This window comes from Rana temporaria, chromosome 8 (genome assembly GCF_905171775.1).
Source record: "Rana temporaria chromosome 8, aRanTem1.1, whole genome shotgun sequence".
Taxonomy (NCBI): domain Eukaryota; kingdom Metazoa; phylum Chordata; class Amphibia; order Anura; family Ranidae; genus Rana; species Rana temporaria.
In genome coordinates, this window is record NC_053496.1 from 122495600 (window position 1) to 122510490 (window position 14891).

Consider the following 14891-nt stretch of genomic DNA (forward strand, 5'->3'; position numbering starts at 1 on the left):
GGGTAAAGTCTGGGTTCTGGCTGGGCCACTCAAGGACATTCACAGAGTTATCCCCTAGCCACTCCTTTGTTATCTTGGCTGTGTGCTTGGGGCCGTTATCCTGTTGGAAGATGAAACTTTTCCCCAGTCTGAGGTCCAGAGCATTCTGGAGCAGGTTTTCATCAAGAATGTCTCTGTACACTGCTGCATTCATATTTCCCTTGATCCTGACTAGTCTCCCAGTTCCTGTCACTGAAAAACATCCCCACAGCATGATGCTGCCACCACCATGCTTCACTGTAGGGACGGTATTGGCCAGGTGATGAGCGAAGCCTGGTTTTCTCCAGACAAGATGCTTGCCATTCAGGCCAAAGAGTTCAATCTTTGTTTCATTAGACCGTAGAATTTTGTTTATGGTTTGAGAGACCTTCAAGTGCTTTTTGGCTGTCATATGCTTTTTACTGAGAAGTGGCTTCCAAAACGCTGGAGCCAAGTCAGAGGGACCATCGGGTTCTTGGTCACCTCCCTGATTATGGCCCTTCTCCCCTGATCACTCAGTTTGGCCGGTCTGTCCACTCTAGGAAGAGTCTTGGTGGTTCCAAACTTCTTCTTTTTATGGATGATGGAGGCCACTGTGCTCATTGTGACCTTCAATGCTGCAGACATTTTTCTGTACCCTTCTCCAGATCTGTACCTCGATACAATCCTGTTTCAGAGGTCTACAGACAATTCCTTTGACTCCATGGCTTGGTTTGTGCTCTGACATGCACTGTCAAGTGTGGGACCTTATATATGTAGCACTACCCCCGAAGGAGTTGCTGGTTTGTTTTGGGGTCTACGCTCTGGCTATTAACCTCCGGCAAAGTTTGAATTACATTCAAAAGTGCAGGGTTAATTGCACAGATGGATGAAGCGTTATTATCCATATGGTTTTTGATTCCATGTGGGGTGTGTTTGACATGTGTGCAGACTAATATTTGTAAAGTTTTAATCTGTTGCCATAATGAGGTGGTCTTTAATTATATACTAGCTACCAAAAGATTAATGGAATAGACGGACAATGTCCAATGTTTTTACATGTGTAGAACAAGGAGTTCCATTGGCCATTTGGGGAGGAGGAGGATACTTAAACTTTGTTGCCACCCCCTGTGACAAAGTCAGAAGTGATGAAACGCATTGGGAGTGGCTACACAGCAACTGTATTCTGATGCCAGAACATTGACTCTTGGCGTGCAACTTAAGAGACAGTGAGATCGCAGCACTTTGTCACCCAGCATATTTTGATTTTACAACATGAAGACTTTTTTGAATTTTACTTGATGTACGTGCAATACTTTCTTAAATAAATCAGTTACCTAAAGGTGTTTTCCACTTTGAGGCTGTCTTCAATTTTTATCCTTACATGTGGAATTTGGAACTCAATGAAATCTGGCATCCATTAACAGCTCTTCAATTTAATACACAAGAGATATTTGCCAAACACGAGAGTGGATGGCAACATCATTTGGTGAGCGCTTTCCTAAGGGAACGGAAGTGGCACATATCACTGTGGTGAAGGATTATTGGTGTTGTAACACTCATTTTGAGTGGACTGAAGTTTAAGGTTACTGCATGTTATTGCAACATATTGCTTCACTTGTTTATGGACACTGAATTTCTTTTCAAGTACACTTTTTCATATATATTTTCTGATATATATATATATATATATATAGCTATATATATATATATATATATATATATATAGCTATATTTGCTTTTGTTTGTGCGCTGCTGTGAAATGCATATTTCTTGATTGCAATTTATATTTCCCTTTTTTGGTTTGCAATTTAGTAAAAGCAGGGACACTTTGAAATACACAATTTAAATTCACATTCTAGCATGCACATTTATATTATTATATACACACACACAGACACACACACACACACACACACACACACACACACACACACACACACACACTCTCACTTTTTTTTACAGGAAATCTGCCTGCTCTGTCCCACTGAAACAGCAGATTAACAAACAAGCTTAAAACGTTTCCTTCAAATATGTACTATTTGATGGCCTTCAGTCGAAAAAAAAAAAAATGTTATTTGTTTAATTAAGATGAAAGGTTTTTATAAGGCAAAATTGTGTCTACACAATCTCTTCCTCAAATATCAGTTTCCTGAAACTCATGTTATTCATTTATAAACCACCAGCGTGGCTCATCTTTAGAATTGATGGACTGCAAAACAAACAAAAAAAATCTGAAATGTACTGCTGGACTGTACAGGCTGTGATATGTGTAAATATATACTATACATAATTTGGTACATGGAACTATGTTTTTTGCTTAAAATGACAAAACCATGACATTGTACAGCTCACAGAATTCCTTGTCTGGTTCTGTGTAGATCAGACTCATTTGCACAGTCAAATGATATAGGTTGGTATAAATGAGATAGAACTAAAGAGATCAATGAGCGGTCGACGGGTTTATTAGCAGTCATTAATAGTAACATGAGGGTGTGGGCCAGTAGTTTGAAGGTGATGCTAAATTTTGTTGTGCACTATATAAGAACAATGCTTTAAGTGCCATAAAAGAGATGGCACAGGCAGCACCTGCTCTCAAGGTTAAGTGCTTTTGTCTTCTTTTACTTTTCCTAATGGAACCTGTAATTCATTCCCGGGTGAGAAGCATTAGTGAAACATTTGGATCTTCTAATACTAAGAAACAGAATGTAGAAGTAATTTTGCACTTTTAGATGGCTAAGTTTCTAAAGCTTTTTGGTAAAACAATGTAGCCTAGCTTTGGAAAATCAAGAAAACTGGAAAAGTGCTCTGCTTGTCTGTAAAGAGATGCCGGTGACCATTAAATTGTGAGACTGTAAAGCTTTTTATAAAAATGAAATTCACAATAATTTTTTAAATCATTAGACATCTTTTACCGGGTATGCATAATCGAACCTCAGTTATAGTAAAGACAAAACACAGTAAATGAGAGGGGAAGCTCCACCCTCACTGAAGCTGACCCCTAGCAACAGAGCAGGAGGAAGGACGCATGCAGCTGGAGAAGGTTACAGGGTCTACAATGCTAAGCATTCTCCAGGCACTGTATAGCAGTCTAAAATAGCATGGTCTGAGAGTAAACAACTCAAATGCAGCCAGAGATCAGTTGTTCCCTAGCCACGGTTCCTGAGTTGCTGTTTACAGATGCTGTAAAAGAGACCAGCTATTCCAGGCTATTTGAGCTTCTGTACCAAACTCCCAGGGAGAGATAGAGAGAGACTTCCATCTGGAAAGGAAGAAAATCACAGCCCTATTCACCACTGACTTGAGGGAGGGGAGCTCACAGTGGGAGCTTAGCAAGATGGTTATACAGTACATAACAGAGAGTGTTACTTTTTATCCTTATAAATGTGTATTCTGGTTTGCTGGACAGTGTGTAACCAATAAATTGGACTGCTTCAGTGAAGGATTGAAGGAGCGATAGAACTAAGGACCCTTTTGGGGACAGAAGAACCCAAAACAGCCAAAACCTCCTTTATGAGTAGAGCTACTAGTGTGGGCTTGTCCAGGATATTTTATTGATCCGTACGCAGATGGAAGACTGTGTCAATAGGATATGGAGACAACATTGACCCCATCACATCTGCTAATTGGTGTACATAATATAACTGGATACTTGATCCAGGGAATATCCTATTGCCTCTTGGGGGATCAGAAAGGCGTTTTTTTCCCAAATTGGATAATGCTCTGCTGGTGATTTTTGCCTTCCTCTGGATCAACTGTGGGTGTAGGATTGTGTATATAGGATTGTACTTGTGTCTTTTTTTCAGCCAGACTATGTGTGAAGAGCAGAATGGCCAACCAGGGTTGAGTGTAGCCATGGACATTCCTGGGGTCACCTGGGAGTAAGAAAAAATCCATCAGGCATTGTTGGCTCTGGCACCTGACAGAATATTGGTTGTGCTGGACACAAAAGTGGATCAGGCCATCTCCTGCATCTAGGCATTATAAGTGTAATGCTACCCCCTTAGGAGCCACTGAGTATTTTGGGTACCCTGTTCTCTACTGAGCCCTGAGCAGAATATTGCCCCTGCTGACACCACTGAAATACCTTGGCTAGGTGACTCCCTGGCTGTCACATAAAGGATACAAATGTACACACTGACAAATGTTTAACTTGTATTAGTGACACAGAAATGGCAAAACAAGCAAGGGGAAATAATAGGCTGAGTTTTTCAAATGGCAAAACACCAACAGGAAAAGGCACTGAAACACAATACAGTACCACTTTAAGCCATCCTGCAGGACTGAAGATTTAAACAAACTCTCAAACTGAGCAAGAACTCTCAAGAGTCTAGACAAATTATCAGCTGATACCCCAAACACATGAACTCTTCTACCAGCTAGTTGGGGCCCATATGTTTGTGCCCAAAGGATGGTGGCAAATGGAGCTCCCCTTTAAAAAACACGGGTAAGGTGACGAGTCACTTTAAGGATGTCAGATTAAAGGGAAGTATCCACAGATTAACTATCAGAAATTGCGGCAGTGGCACAATCTGTCACCGGCCATGTCCACGGGACACAGCTGATGACTGATGTGTAATTGATATGTGTTAAGTTTTAAAGGGATGAGGTGGCAGCCCTCGCGGTGTCCCCCCAGGCAGAAGGAACAAGATATACTTGCTGTTCCAGGGCTGCTATAGTACAATAGTGGCAGAGCTGCCTGTCGCAGTGTCGGTGTGCTCCTGCAGACCAACACATTCTCTTTCAAGCAGAGCCACTAAGCGCTCTCCGCCAGACAGGCGTTTTCTACAGGAGAGGAGAGAGGAGAGTGCTGTCGGCGCTGCGACCCGTCAGGAAAGAATGTGCGAGTGAGTGGACAGAACAATCAGTACACCCAAGGCACTTGGCTGGCAGATGACTTGCTATCTTGCGTCACAGTCAGGGCTGGAAGGCAGTACACCCTGTCCTATTGTACTGGGCCCAGGCCTGATTAACTAAACAGGGGGCCGAGGGCAGCTTTATTAATTTCTCTTGAAATTAATAAATTGATTTTACTGGACCAGCATTAAGGGGTTTATAGACACTGGTGCCACTAATGCAGCACAAAGGGGTAAATTAACTGTTACTGAATACTAATGTATAAGTGACCAAAGAGGGGTAACATTAACCCTTTCATGCTGCATATTCAAAATAGCATTGTTAATTAACTGACCTTCCCTAACCCCCCCCCCAAAGAGTTAACCACTTCTGTCATTTAACATGGGGATTATTACACAAACTGTCTTCAGTGCTGGGGGTTATTATGTAAGCTGGCACCATTGCTGGGGATTATTTTTGCAGAAACTGGCACTGATGCTGTGGGCTTATTTCTGCTACTGACACCAGTGCTGTGGGTTGTTATTGTTAAACTGGCACTGATGTTGGCGGCTATTATTAACCAGCTCATGACCGCCCTATAGCAGAATTATTGCCACACAGCCACCGGAGACCCCACATAGTCTCCAGAGAACCTGCATAGCCACCAGAGACTCCCCATAGCCACCAGAGACTCTGCATAGCCACCAGAGACCCCACATAGCCACTTGAGAATCTTCACAGTCGACCAGAGACCCAGCATAGCCACTTGAGTGTCCACACAAATGGGGGGTGCCCAATCTTAGTCTTGCCTAGGGCAGCACAAAACCTAAATACACCACTGAGCATTGTGTGGGTTATGAACCCTCTCACCCAGTTCTACAGTGCAGCAGGGTGAAGCGATGACCTTCTGTGTGGCATTGGGCCCCCTTTACCCTGCTCTGGGATGGCTGTGAAGGTGGCAATCCCCCGGTCCATCTGCCAACAGGTTCCACTACCTGCTTTCTCAGGATGATCAGATTTTCTGGTGGCTGTAGTGACTTCCCAACTCGGCCCAATCTGGCCTGGGTCTGCATAGATCCATTCTGCTCTCTCTCTCTCACGCCCGGCCTCCAACACAGTCTCTCCCATCTACCCCTGGGTTCCCGGGCTTTTCACTTTTTTAAATGCTCCTGCCCCTTTACCAGTCCTCATGGGTAATGTAGTTCTGTATGGGTTTTGTGATGACTGAGTCGCAAGACACTGCCATCTTGTGGCAAGAAAAATGTTCCTTCATAACAGTAATATTGCACATGAGGTGCCCAGACAATTACATCAGCTGTTACTAAAGAAGGGCACAAATTCCAAGGCAGTTCATGAAGTTTGGGTGCTATGGGTCTCAAGGGGAGTTCAGCCCCCTAGACCTTATTCGTGCTTCAGTTGAGGATTTGAAGAGATAATGAGACTTGAAGTACCCTGAGCTAATAAGAACAGTGTGAGAAGAGGAATCCATATTCGAAGATAAAGGAAAGAATCTGGGGTCAAAGCCGACTGCTGGAGTTAGGATATTAAGTGCTGCCTATGGTGGATCTACCCAAGGTATACCCTGTTCTTGCCTAAATGAAAGGAACATCTTTTACTTTACTCCTGAAGCAGTGAAAACTGTTCTCCTAGAGCAGTTAGAACTTTGATGTTGAGTGTGCTAAGAGCATGCAACATTGTACCCATCTACATGAAGACAAAATTATTTAGGGAAATGTCTCAGCCAAGTGGTTCGGTGTGTAGAACTTGAGAAGTGGGTGTCACCAAATCCTTATGCCCCCAAACATACAGAGAAGGCTGCTTTCATCTGGGTTGTCAACTTGGGTTGTACAAGTATGATCTGATGTCCCAAGGTCTGAGAGGAGCCCCTTTGACTTTCCAGCAGCTGAAGAATTTGACTGTAGGAGACATGAATCTGATTGAGGTTTTGGTGTACCTGGATAACATTATGGTCCTGAGAAAGGTACTAAAAGAGCCTGAGGAGCAACTGCAAAAGGTATTGAAGAGATTCCAAACCAAAGGTTTAAACTTTCACTTGAAACGTGTCAGTTCTGTCTGTCACTTATCTTAGGCATCTTGTTGTGCAGAAAAGAGTAACCACTGATCCCAATAAGTTAAAGGCCGTCACCTTATGGCCAAGGTCCTGGAAAGTTACGGCATTTAAGTAATTTTTAGGCTTCTATTCTTATTCTCGAAGATTTGTGGAGGGGTTCATTCACCAAGATAGCCCAACTCCTTAACAAGCTCCTAAAAAAAACAAATGAAGGAGAGGAAGATGGTTCAGAGCTGCAATATCAGGCCAGTCAGACTCAGAAAGGTTTGAAGGTCAACACTAGTCCAACCATGTAAGCAGGCAATTCTCTAGCTGAAGAGGAGTTCAACTCAAACACCTGTTTTAGCCTGCGCTTATCCAGCTCAGCCCTATGAACAACATGTAGATGTCATAAGAGAAGGACTGGTTGAGGGGTTATATCAAGAGATGATGCCCTGTCCAGAAGGCTGCATGACACAGACTTCTGAGGAAGAGGGAACTCCACTGACATCAGAGATAGTCCGAGCTCTATGTAAGGGGTTAAGCACTGGATCAGAAGGGCAACAGGGATGGAAGCCATTGTAGTTAATGCTGCTGGTATTCCCAAGTTATACCGTATTCTGGCTCAAGTGAGAGATGAAGGTCTATCTATGCTCAGCAAGCAATATTTGAGAAGAGATAAGGCAGAATACCCCCTTCTATCATCTAACCTTGGAAGCTCTGCAGAGCTGTTACCTGGATATATTGCCTACAGACTGTTCAAATGAGGCCCAACTGGTCCGTGAAGAGTGGGATTGGTTACAGCTTTGTGGTGGGCTAGTACAGTGTTTCTCAATCTTTTTCCAGTCGGGGAGCCCTTAAAAAGTATTTTCAGTCTTGAGGCACCCCAGTCCAAGGCTTGGTTCACATTACGGTGTGTCGCAGAACACGCGCAAAATTGCGCTCATTCCTGACACACAGACAAATGCTCTGCTCTTTAGGGGTACCATTAATTCTTAATGGTACCCCACACATTGGAAAATGTGGGGTGCTTTTGCTGCAGTGCAATTTAAAAAAAAAGTTGGGGACTTGTTTCCCTGCATTTTTGTGGGTACGGAAGCACATTGAAATGAATGGGCTGCCCTACACGCAGCACGCAGCCACACAGATGTGAACCAAGGGCTTGTTCACATGTCAGAGGGGCGGTAAAACCACATGGCTGAGCTGTTTTTACCACCCCCAACTTCTCCACCTTTAGCTGCAGATGCAGCAGCTGGGGTGTACACATGCTGTGGCTGCAACTGGAGGTATACCCAGGGTGAATGGGTGAGTAGTGGTGAGGAGGCAACATAATGCCTCTTTACCGCCTATCAAATGCCTCTGAAAAGCGATCTGTGCATGGATTGATTTTCAGAGGAGCAGCAGTCCCTGCTGCTATTAAACAAGCCCTACAAAGGCCATTCTGATGGTACAGGAATGGGGGGGGGGTCAGGATTAAAAGTAACATACACACACACACATACATACAGACACATGCTTACACACGCATACACATACAGACACATGCACACACACACATACATACAGACACACACACACACAGACAGACACTCACATGCGCACACACACATACAGACACTCACATGCGCGCGCACACAGACAAACACTCACATGCGCACACACACATACAGACAGACACTCACATGCGCACACACACAGACACTCACATGCGCGCGCACACACAAACACTCACATGCGCACACACACAGACAGACACTCACATGCGCACACACAGACACTCACATGCGCGCGCACACACAAACACTCACATGCGCACACACACAGACAGACACTCACATGCTCACACACACATACAGACACTCACATGCGCGCGCACACACACACACAGACAAACACTCACATGCGCACACACACATACAGACACTCACATGCGCGCACACACAGACAAACACTCACATGCGCACACACACATACAGACAGACACTCACATGCGCACACACACAGACACTCACATGCGCGCGCACACACAAACACTCACATGCGCACACACACAGACAGACACTCACATGCGCACACACAGACACTCACATGCGCGCGCACACACAAACACTCACATGCGCACACACACAGACAGACACTCACATGCGCACACACACACATACAGACACTCACATGCACACACACACACATACAGACAGACACTCACATGCGCACACATACACTCACATGTGCACACACACACATACAGACAGACACTCACATATGCACACATACAGACACTCACATGCGCACACACACACATACAGACAGACACTCACATGCACACACACAGACACTCACATGAGCACACACACACAGACACTCACATGAGCACACACACATACAGACACTCACATGCGCATACAGACACTTACATGCACACACACAGACACTCACATGCGCACACACACACATACAGACACTCACATGCGCACACACACATGCAGACACATGTATAAAGCCCTTTTAAAACGCTTCTAGCACAGTACCTTTCCAGTTTCCTCATTCAGCCTGGTACTGCACTCTAGGGGGAAGCAGAGAGCACAGAACACTCCTCTGCACCTTACTTTCACTTTTGAAGCCGACGGAGCTTCTCAAAGTGCCGATGTACTGTTCAGCAGGAGATCAGACTCATCTGCCCTTCTCTCCCCTGACCCCGCGGCACACCTGAGAACCTGTGCAGGCACACCAGTGTGCTGTGGCACACTGGTTGAGAAAGGCTGGGCTAGTGTACCAAATGGGCTGCCCATGCAAACCTAAAAGACAAAAATGGCAACGGTTTCTTCCTGAGCAGCATATGGCACCCCAGATATTTTGGAACTACATTTCCCATGATGCCCATGCACTCTGCAACATAGTTGAGCATCATGGGAAATGTAGTTCCAAAACATCTGGAGTGCCAAGGTTCACCATCACTGCCCTAAAGCATGGGTGCTCAACCTGTGGTCATCCAGCTGTTACAGCTACATATCCCATAAGGCATTGCAAGGCTGACCATTACAAGAATGACTCCAAAAAGCAGGGGCATGGTGGGACTTGTAGCTCCACAACAGCTGGAGGGCCATAGGTTGAGCACCCATACCCTAGAGAGTTTCTCCAATGGGCCATTACCCAGTTCAAGGCCCGATTGAGTTGGTGTGCCTTGATTTACTAGGTTTGGAGCTCAGCATGTGTGCACAGAGAAACATCCTTGTGATATGATGGACCACTTCACTCACTATGCCCAGGCCTTTCAACAAATGCCTCAAAAACACTGCCTCAAAAAATCATTCTGACCACAGCAGAGACTTTGAGAATATGCTCATTAACTTCTTCAATACCGGGCAATTTTACCCCCTTCCTGCCCAGGCCAATTTTCAGCTTTCAGCTGTCACACTTTATGACAATTGTGCGGTTATGCAACACTGTACCCATAAGACACGTTTATAATTTTTTTCACACAAAAAGAGCTTTTGTTTGGTGGTATTTAATCACCTCTGTTTTTTTTATTATTTGCTAAATAAATAAAAAATGAAGGAAACTTTTGAAAAAAAAAAACCCACATTTTTATAGTTACATAGTAGGCAAGGTTGAAAAAAGACCAAGTCCAACCTATGTGTGTGATTTTATGTCAGTATTACATTGTATATCCCTATATGTTGTGGTTGTTCAGGTGCTTATCTACTTTTTTTTAAAATTATCGATGCTCCCTGCTTAAACCACTGCATGTGGAAGAGAATTCCACATCCTTACCGCTCTTACAGTAAAGAACCCCCTAGGCAGTTTAACCACTTCCATACAGGGCTGTTATACACACATCCATACCAGGCCTATTCTGGCACTTCTCTCCTACATGTACAAATCATATTTTTTTTGCTAGAAAATTACGCAGAACCCCCCAACATTATATATGTTTTTTTTAGCAGACACCCTAGGGAATAAAACGATGATCATTGAAACGTTTTATCTTGCACGCTATTTGCGCAATAATTTTTCAAACGCCTTTTTTTTTGAAAAAAATTGTTTCATGAATTAAAAAAATAACAAAACAGTAAAGTTAGCCCAATTTTTTTGTAAAATATGAAATATGATGTTACACCGAGTAAATAGATACCTAACATGTCACGCTTTAACATTGCGCACACTCATGGAATGGCGCCAAACTTCGGTACTTAAAAATTTCCATAGGCAACGCTTTGAATTTTTTTACATGTTACCAGTTTAGATTTACAGAGGAGATCTAGTGCTAGAATTGTTGCTGGCACTCTAACGCACGCGGCGATACCTCACATATGTGTTTTAAATGGCGTTTACATATGTCGGCAGGACTTGCGTGTGCGTTCGCTTCTGCGCGAGAGCTACCGGGGACAGGGGCGTTAAAAAAAAAAAAATGTATTTCTTTTTTTTTTTTACATATTTATTTCTTTTTTTACACTTTTTTTTTATTTAATTTTTTTTATTATCACTTTTATTCCTATTACAAGGAATGTAAACATCCCTTGTAATAGGAATGTGTGTGACAGGTCCTCTTTATGGAGAGATGCGGGGTCAATAAGACCTCACATCTCTCCTCCAGGCTGGAAAGCATGAAATCGGTGAAACAAAATTCACCGATCTCAGGCTTGCTGTTGCTTAGCAGCCGCAATTGCGGCTTTGTTTACTTACGGGGACCCGGGCGTGACGTCATCACATCGCGCCCAGGTCCTCCGACGGTCATAGAGATGACTGGTGACCATCTGGTCACCAGTCATCTCTATGCTTCCTGCCAGCGCCGGACGATTCGTTCTCCGGGCCCCCGATGGCACGGGAGAGCCCGGAGAAGCACCGGATGGCGGCGGGAGGGCCGCCTGTAAGAACGATCTAGCGGCGGGATCACCGATATGATCGTTCTTACGTTGTGCAGAATCGCCGGCAGAAGAGAAGGATATCTGAATGATGCCTCTAGCTGCAGGCATCATTCAGATATCCCCCCCGCAAAGCCCAGGACGTCACATGACGTCCACCCGAATCAAGGAGGGGTTCCTGCCACCGTCATTTCACAATGACGCGGTAGGGAAGTAGTTAAGGTTAAACCGCTTCACTTCTAATTTTAGTGAATGGCTGCGTGTCTTATTAAATTCCCTTTCGTGGAAAAGTTTTATCCCTATTGTGGGGTCACCAGTACAGTATTTGTACATTGAAATCATATCCCCTCTCAAGTGTCTCTTCTCCAGAGAGAAAAAGTTCAGTGCTCTTTGAAGAGGAACATGTAATACGACCACCCAGGTAATGCAGGAAGACTTTCAGTGACCCACCCTTATCCAACCCCCTCCAGCCCTGTAGCCATCATCAGTTGTCTTTAGCTCTCCTGCCACTCCCCGCCCATGTACTCCCCTTGTCCCACCCCCTCAGCTAACTCTCATGAGAGTGAATGAAAAAATAAGAACAAACAAGCACCATACAGGCTAATGTTTTGGAGGGAGGCCCATCTGCCAGTAGATTTGACTACTTGCATCTCCAGTAATCAGATATCTGCTACGACTAATATGTTATTTAGTTTGATTCAGAAAGAACGTAATAACTGCTTATGAGAAGGCCTGAACAGTTTCTAAGCCCCAATAGCTAAGAAACAAAAGAAACTAATCTGTAAGTACAGGGTCAAGATTTACAGTCTGGCAATTGTGTACTATTGAGGAATATGACTATCGCAAAAAGGCATAAGCTAGCTGACTGGTGGAGTATTCAGCTCTACATTGTCTGCAAGAAGTTGCCCTGTATCATATTCATCCAGAGGGAAAAGGCAGGGCACTTGAAAACTTGCCACCAAAATAACTTTTTGCCCTTGAGCCCAGACAAGTTCTCATATATCAATCCTAGCAACTACCATTGGAAGAGGATGGGAGGATGACTGGAAAGAGGATTTCAGCATGGAAAGTTGTTGGCCATCTGGCCACAACTTATACAGAGAGTTTTTTTAGGAACCTTCAGACCCAGTTACTAGGGGATGTGTATGGATCAACTAATTTCTTACGAATGAGGGGCTTCTTCAGGTACCATGTTTCAATATTGGAAAATCTAATAAAACATGTGGAAAATTGGAAAGAAACTGAGCTAAATACTAAACAAACAAGAAAGAAAGAAAGAAAGAAAAACTGCAATGAAATCGCAGTCTATTCAATCCAAGAGCTGCGATTACCATGTAAACAATAGATACAAAAAACAAACAGTGAAAAAAATATAAATCGTGCTACCTCTAAACCATGTGAAACAAATGTTTGAATCACAAAACACACAAAACTATGTGATATATGTTGATATAAATCATAAATATGTGATATATGATGGTATATATAAATCACTAATATACCAAAAACACGTAGAAGAAATATTTTACGAAACGGACGTAGGGCGGAGCGGCGCGCTGTCGTTACCCAAGAGCTCCAAACGTTATATGCTGTTCATGATCCCCTGTCATAAGGGATCATGGCGATTTGGTAAGGAGCCAATCTATAGTTCGGTGGAGGATACATCACTTTTCTTTGGACACGTTTTCAACTGATTTTGGAACTTGGCACAGAGCATGAATGTTTTTTATTTCATGTGTTAAACATTTATGGACTTTATTGCTACAATATTTGTTTTATTTATATGTCTATATATATTTTTATTTGGTTAATATTTATTGATCTAATGATATGATCTAAAAAAAAATGTGATGTTCATTTATCACTGTTATTGAGGGACTTGAGAGTGCTATATAGTGCCCTCTAGTGGCTATCAACCTCTCTTGTTTTTTTAATAAAACATGTGTCACCAATTCATCACATGTTATATGATTGCAGCCAGACAAGAAGATATATGTCCACAAACATGTCAATACTCATTAAAACCAAAAAAGAATCGACAATAGATATCCGCCATCAATAGGGTCTGATTTAGAGGTGATAAAACAAAAAAAAGTAGGAAAAAATTGAAAAACTGTCATCCAAATAGAAACCATTAGATGTGGTTTAGACACCAAAAGACCCAAAAATATTTTGTGCGAAAATAACATGATACCGTCATTTTAGCCCATATATTTTTCTGATCACCACGCTCGTGGCTTGCTCCTCTTACAGTTATACTAGAACCTTTTGGAACAAAACATTTTTGGAGTCTAAACATATATTGGTTTCTTCTGCATCTATTTTTCAACAAAAGTAATTTCCATCAGTTACCATAACAAACAAAAGACTCTTGTATGCCTATTATGACAGTATTATACAGTGAAACACAAATTATAAAATTTGACGTGCTTTGTACGGGCAGTACCAAAGAAGTCTCTGAATCCTTCCAGTGTAGGCATGGTACAGTTATGCCGCATACAGACGGTCGTTTTTTGTGATGAAAAAAAAATGACGTTTGAAGTGATGAAAAAAAACGACATTTTTGAAACTTCATTTTCAAAAACGATGTAGCATACACACCATCATTTTGAAAAATGATGAACAAAGTGACGGCACTCTAAAGGGGAAGTTCTATTCGCCTTGAGGCTGCTTTTAGCTGGTTACTTGTTAGTAAAAGATGATTCGTGCTTTTTTGTCTGTTACAGCGTGATGAATGTGCTTACTCCATTATGAATGGTAGTTTTACCTCCCGTCTCAAAACTTGCTTCTGGGCATGTGCGGGTTTAAAAACGTCGTTTTGCCCACACACTATCATTTTCATTGACACAAAAAATGACATTTTGAAAAACGGCACAAAAAATTCGAGCATGTTCGAATTTTTTTTTGGTCGTTTTTCTGAAGACATAAAACGACATTTTCCCCACACACTATCATTTTAAATGACGTTTTCAAAAACGTCATTTTTTTTCATCACAAAAAACGATCGTCTGTATGCGGCATTAGAGCTGAAGAAAGCTAAATTGCTTGTCTGGTCTGTCTATGTTCCTAATTAGTGTAAGTGTTGGGCACGGTACAGGTGGGGGCACAGGGTACTTTGTAATATTTTCAATTCCACTTAAAAAATG

At 42.8% G+C, this 14891-nt stretch overlaps 1 long non-coding RNA gene across 1 annotated transcript in view; it reads right to left on the bottom strand.

Annotated features, from left to right (window-relative positions):
• Positions 1-1340: 1340 nt before the first annotated feature.
• LOC120909033 overlaps positions 1341-14891 on the bottom strand; it is an 82470-nt gene continuing 68919 nt past the window's right edge. The window contains exon 3 of the long non-coding RNA XR_005741216.1: positions 1341-1498. This is a non-coding gene — a long non-coding RNA (uncharacterized LOC120909033). The remainder of the gene's footprint in view (positions 1499-14891) is intronic.